This window comes from Pteropus alecto, unplaced genomic scaffold (assembly GCF_000325575.1).
Source record: "Pteropus alecto unplaced genomic scaffold, ASM32557v1 scaffold8, whole genome shotgun sequence".
NCBI classification, from domain to species: domain Eukaryota; kingdom Metazoa; phylum Chordata; class Mammalia; order Chiroptera; family Pteropodidae; genus Pteropus; species Pteropus alecto.
Window position 1 is genome coordinate 22545490 of NW_006494609.1, and position 6240 is coordinate 22551729.

The following is a 6240-nucleotide window of genomic DNA, read 5'->3' on the forward strand; positions in this document are numbered from 1 at the left end:
GAAGGAAGGAAGGAAGGAAGGAAGGAAGGAAGGAAGGAAGGAAGGAAGGAAGGAAAAAATATTTAGGGCAAAAGCAGTCACTGCAGTGTGTGGACATCAAGTGACTCTGGGCAGAATGGTTTTTAGCATGACAAGGACAAGCATGCCAAGTGCATAAATTAGAATGCGATTTTTTTCCTTACAAACAGTGACTAATTAGAGATGCCAAGTGTCTCAGGGACAATCTGCTGAGCATATGGCCCTTTTTTGCCTTCTTGCCACGTCTCTTTGCTCCTCCAGGGTCCAAAGAAACCAGCACGAATTCACAGCTGGCCACAGCATCCTGACCCATGAGAAATAAATGAGGACAGGCTTTTAAGTTCCAGAGGAACAAGCTTCCATCTTCCATGTTCAACACAAACACATTTACTGAGAGGCTGATACGCCAGGTCTCGTGGGCTTACATGAACGGTCTTTCATGCACGGAAGGGGCGTATGACCTTGCCTGATGGCCCAGTTCCATGATCACTTATCGAGTGATTACTGCATCTCAGGCCCTGTGCTCCGCTGGGGAGTAAAAGACCAAGATGAATACACCGCGGTTCCTGCCCCTAAGGGGAGCTGGGATTCGCGAGCGAGAGAGAGAGAGATTCACAAAGAGTCACATATTTTCTTTTTCATTCTCATAGCGATCTATAGAGGTGACACAACCATCACACCCATTTTATAGATGTGGCATCTGTGGCACGAGGCTCAGCCACTCCCCTGTGGTGGAGTTCGGAGGCAGAGGAGGTGAAGTGTGGATCTAGCTGGGCTCTAAGCACCAGACTAAAGTGGCAATCCCAGCCCATGAGATGTAAGAGATCTCAAGTAAGAGATGGCAGGGGCGGTGCGTGGAGGTAAGCAGCCCACAGGAGAGGACAAAGAAAATGCTCCCCAGGAGGTGCTGAGATGGAGTCGTTAAAACCCAGAGAAGGAGTAACAATGACAGAGAGACCAGGAGAGGCGTCAGAGACAGGGTGGATTTTGAGCTGAGTTTGAAAATCGGGGAGGATTTCCAGAGGTGAGAAGGTCAGGGAAGCCCAGCACAGGTGCAGCAAGAGCGGAGGCCAGACCAGAGGGGTGGGGCTCCCAGGGAAGGGGAGGGGGATGCGGATGGAGCAGACGCACCAGTGAAAATAGCTCATCGAAAAGTTACACACCGCGCCCAACTGGGATTTATTTCTGGAATGCAAAGATAGTTCAACATATGAAAATCATATGTTGTGTAACACACCACTTAACAGCATGTAAGGGAAAAAACACATAATTATCTTAATTAACGCGGAAAAAGCATTCGACAAAATTCAACAACTCTTCATGATATATAAACACTCAACAGAGGAAAACAACCTCACCATAACACAGCTAAATATAAAAAGCCAACAGCTAACATTATACTCAGTGGTGAAAGACTGAACGTTTCTCCTCTAAGATCAGGAACAAGACGAGGACGACTGCTCTCACCATTTCTGTTCAACATGACACTTGAAGTCCTAGCCAGAGCAATTAGTCAAGAAAATGAAAAAAGCGGGTGCATCCACATTGGAAAGAAGTAAAGTTATCTCTGCAGAAAACGTGATCTTATTATGTAGAAAGTCCCAATGATTCCATTTTTAAAAAACCGTTAAAACTCATCAATGAATTTGGCAAAGTGTCATCATACAAAAATCAACACACAGAAATCAGTTGTTTCCATAGACTAACAATGAACGACACACCAAAGGACCTTAAGAAAACAATTCTATTTATAATAGCATAAAAAAGAAGAAAATACTTTAGAAAAACTTAACCAAGAAGGTAAAGACTTGTCCTACGAACTACAAAGCATTGCTGAAAGATATTAAAAGAGACACAAATCATCAGTAGACATCCTGTGTTCACGGACTGGAAGACTTAACATTGTTCAGATGTCAAAACTACCCAAAGCAATCTACGGATTTAATGCAACACCTATCAGAATCCCAACGGCATTTTTTGAAGAAACAGAGAAATACACCTTAAAATTCATATGGAATCTCAATGGATCCTGAATAGGCAAAGCAGTCTTGAAAAGGAAGAACCAAGTTGCTGATTTCAAAACATATTACAAAGCTACAGTCATCAAAATAGCATGATGCTGACTCAAACACCGACATACACAGAACAATGGAATAGAATAGAGAGCCCAGAAATAAACCCTCACGTATATAGTCAAATGATTTTCAACAAGGGTACCAAGGCCATTCATGGGGAAAGGCCTCTATTTCATGACGAACATTCTCTTCATGAAATGGCTTTGGGAAAACTGGATATCCACATGCAAAGGAATAAAGTTAGACTCTTATACTATACACAAAATTAACTCAAAGTGAATCAAAGATCTACATATAAGAGCAAAGTCTATGAACTCTTAGAAGAAAACAAAGAGGAAAAAGCTTTATGACACTGGATAAACAGGACGACAGCAAAACTTAAAACTCCTGTGCATCAAAGGACACGATCAACAGACTGAAAAGGCGACCTGTGGGAGAAAATATTTGCAAATCATGTATCTGATCAGGAGTTCATACCCAGAACATATAAGGAAATCCAACAACTCGACGACAAAAACAACAAACAACCCACCCAATACAAAAACAACAAACAACCCACCCAATTTAAAAGTGGGCAAAGGACTTGACTAGATATTTCTCCAAAGAGGATATACAAATAGGCAACGAGCTTATGAAAAGATGTTCAAATTATTAATAATTAGGGAAATGCACATCAAAACCATGATGACATATCACCTCACCCCAGGTAGGTTGGCTACTACCCCCCCCAAAAAAAGTTTTGGTGAGCATGTGGAAACACCGGAACCCTTGGGCACTGTTGGTGGCAATGTGAAATGGTGCGGCCTCTGTGGAAAACGGTATGACACGTCCTCAAAAACCAGAATTTCCACATGATCCAGCAACTCCACTTTTGGTTATGCATCCAAAAGCACTTGAAGCAGGGTCTCAAAGAGATACCTGTACCCTCGTGGTCCTAACGGCATTATTCACAATTGCCAAGAGCTGGAAGCAATCAGAGTGTCCTCCAAGGGACGAGCGAGTAAACAAAATGTGCTGTATCCACAGGATGAACTACTATTCAGCTTTAAAAAGAAAATCTCGGAGAACCGGGTAAAATTGCGTAGATGTTAGAAGCTTCGCTCATCCCCTCTTGTGACATCAAAGTTGAGATGGAAACACGGAGCAAATAGCAAGCAGAGTCGCTTGGCATCTAGAAGAACAGAAGCCCTACAACTAGGGAGAGACATCATTAATCGCCTTGCCACGGTAGAAGGTAGGACGGGTCGAAGACACAAGGCTGCCCAGTCCCTAGCAACCGAGTGGGACAGAGACTGCGGCCACGGCAGACGCCTCTTAAAGGGGCCACGTCCCTGAGCGAACTGTCACGGTGATGGACCTGCTAGCTCTGAGCACTGGCTTTGGGTAGGCTGCACAGGGGGCACCAGGGACTTACAGGAGGACACCGAGTTGTCGGAGCAGGGCCAGAGGCGAGGTTCTCTCCCAGACAGAGGTACTGACGGTATCCATTGCTCCTCTGTGGAGCCCTCCCCGCTCCCAGGGTGTAGATGCAGTGCCACCATAGCCCAGACATCACCAAACTCTGGATAACAGAGGTCGCTCCACCCAGAGGAGTCCTTGAAACCTCGCCTTCCCCAACTCGTGGCCCCACCCAAGCCACATCCAGGTGAGTCCTCGGCGAGTCAAGTGCTCCTTGCTGAGCAGTGCCAAGACCCACACTGGGGCAGCTGGCCTTGGTTTCAGCGTGGCTTCTTGAGGCAGCTATAAGCACAGCATCTGTGGATGGCTTGCTGAGTCTTAACAGGTGGCCCCAGAGGGGCACAGGCTGGGGCTAAGTTTGGCCTGCGGCTGAACCCCTCTCAGGACTGTGCCACTGGACGCCTACCACACAAAGCTGCACTAATAAGACCGGGAGACTCAGGAGCTTTGCTTAGTACATAGAAACAGACGTGAAAAAGCAGCACAAATGGAAAGACAAAGAAGGAATTTCCACACAAAAGAACAGAACAGAGGTCCAGGAAAAATGGGGTCAAGCAATCTCGCAGATGCAGAGTTCAAAACGCTGGTTATAAAGATGCTCAATGAAATTAAGGGAAGTGTAGATGAACTCAGTGAGAACTTTGACAAAGAGATAAAAAAAACCACATAGAAATGGAAATGGAAGTTATAAAAGGGAACCAGTCAGAAATGAAGAACACGTTATCTGAGATGAAGGGTTTGTTAGAGGGAATCAACAGAGTGGATGAAGAAGAGGATCGAACCACTGACACAGAGGACGGGGCAGCCAAGGACACACAATCAGAACAGCGAGAAAAAAGAAGCCAAGACGATACTGATAAGTTAAGGAGCCTGTGGGACAAAATTAAATATAGAAACATCTGTGTCATAGGGGTGCCTGAAGAGGGAGAACAATAAGTCGAATATATATTGATGGAAAATAATGATGGAAAACTTTCCTAACTTGGTGAATGAAACAGACATACAACCTCAAGAAGCTCAGAGAGTCCCCCAAAAAATGAACCCAAAGAGGCCCACACCAAGACATACCATAATTAAAATACCAAAAGTTAAATACAAAGAGAGAATCTTAAAAGCGACAAGAGAAAATCAATTTCTTACCTACAAGGGAGCACCCGTAAGACTGGCAGCCGATTTCTCAAAAGAAACTATGCAGGACAGAAGGGCTTGGCTCAAAGTATTCAAAGTGTTGAAAACCTGGGATCTGCAACCAAGAATAGTTTCTCCAGCAAAGCTATCATTTAGAATCGAAGAACAGATAAAGAGCTTCCCAGACAAAGATAAGCTAAAGGAATTTATCACCACCAAATCAGTATTATAGGAATTGTTGGAGGGACTTCTTCAAGAAGAAAAAACATGTATCAAAAACATTAATAAAGAATTATAATAACTACATTCCTATCAATAAGTACCTCAAATGGAAAAGAACTAAACGCTCCAACAAAAGATAGGGAAGCTGAATAGATAAGAAAACAAGCCCCCTACATACGCACCTACGAGAGACTCGCTTCACGTTAAAAGACACACACAGACTAAAAGGAAAGGGATGGAAAAAGATGTCGCCTTGATGGACCTAGAGGGTACTGCGCTGAAGGAAGTCGAGTCAGATAGAGAAAGACAAGTACCACATGATTTCACATACACGTGAAAGCTAAAGAATAAAATAAACAACAACAATGACAAAAATGGAAACAAACTCATAGACACAGAGAATATTCTGAGGGCTACTAGACAGGTGGGGGATTGGGGGAGACGGTGAAAAGGGACGCAGGGATTAAGAAGTACAAATGGATAGTTTCAAAATAGTCACGGAGCTAGAAAGAGCAGTGTAAGGAAAATAGTCAACAATGTTGTAAAAAAATATATCAGGGGGAAGAGGGGCTCCTGATTTCGTGGGGTGATCACTTCGTGAATTATATAGCTCTCTAATCACTATGTTGTACATTATTGTGTGCCAACCATAACTGAAAGAACTTATTGAATTATACAATGTAAATATGAGCAACTAATCGTACTTCAGTAAAGCTGGGGGAAGAAACAGAAGAAAATCCTGTCACGTGCTACAACATGGATGAAGCTTGAGGACATCATGCTAAGTGAAATAAGCCGGTCACAAAAAGACGAGTATCATATGACTCCACTTATAGAGGCACCCACTGTAGTCAGAGTCACAGAGACAGAGAGCAGACTAGCGCTTGCCAGGGGCGGGGAGGGGAGCACCGGAAGTCGTTTGTCTCGCGAGATGAAAACTTTCTGCGTGCGTGTATGTGAATATCATTAACAATACCTGACCGTACATTTAAAAACGGTTAACATGGTAAATTTTATGTTAGGTGTATTTTACCCCAATTAAAAAAGCGTTTAACAGGCAGTCTCATTACCTTGCAGCTATAATTCGGATGGCGGTTCCTGCAGAATGGCGGGCTTTCCTCCCGGGACAGACGTCACTTGGCAGAGGAGCCCGCTCACTGGAGTGGGGATTGCCCAGCTCCGCCCAGATGGAGGTTTTTCTTCTTCAACGAGGTCTGTGGGCACAGAGCTGACTTTCACACCATTACTGCTGGAGGGGCGGGGCGGGGCAGGGCGAACCTACTCCGTTTGTACACGGGTGTAGACCAGCGTCTCTCCACCTCCACACTGTCTGGTTCTT